Source organism: Colobus angolensis, unplaced genomic scaffold (assembly GCF_000951035.1).
Source record: "Colobus angolensis palliatus isolate OR3802 unplaced genomic scaffold, Cang.pa_1.0 Scaffold54, whole genome shotgun sequence".
NCBI classification, from domain to species: domain Eukaryota; kingdom Metazoa; phylum Chordata; class Mammalia; order Primates; family Cercopithecidae; genus Colobus; species Colobus angolensis.
In genome coordinates this window covers 1,441,777-1,442,066 of record NW_012118932.1, presented here as the reverse complement: position 1 = coordinate 1,442,066, position 290 = coordinate 1,441,777, and positions in this window count along the sequence as shown.

Below are 290 nucleotides of genomic sequence, written 5' to 3'. Positions count from 1 at the left end.
ACTTCAAGATCACTAGACTGCAGTGTGGACAATGGAGTACAGAGATGCAAGAACAGAAGGGAAATAAAGTAGGAAGGCAGTGGAAAGAAAGAGAGATTGTGCTTCTCTGTCAATGTAGAGCAGAAAACTCAACTGATGCAGAGGGTACAGGAGAGAAAGGAACCAAGGAGCAACATGGCACAGTAAGAGATAACCTGAAAAATGCTCTGATTAGGTGTGTTTAATAAACACACAGAAGGCCGGGCGCAGTGGCTCAAGCCTGTAATCCCAGCACTTTGGGAGGCCGAGAC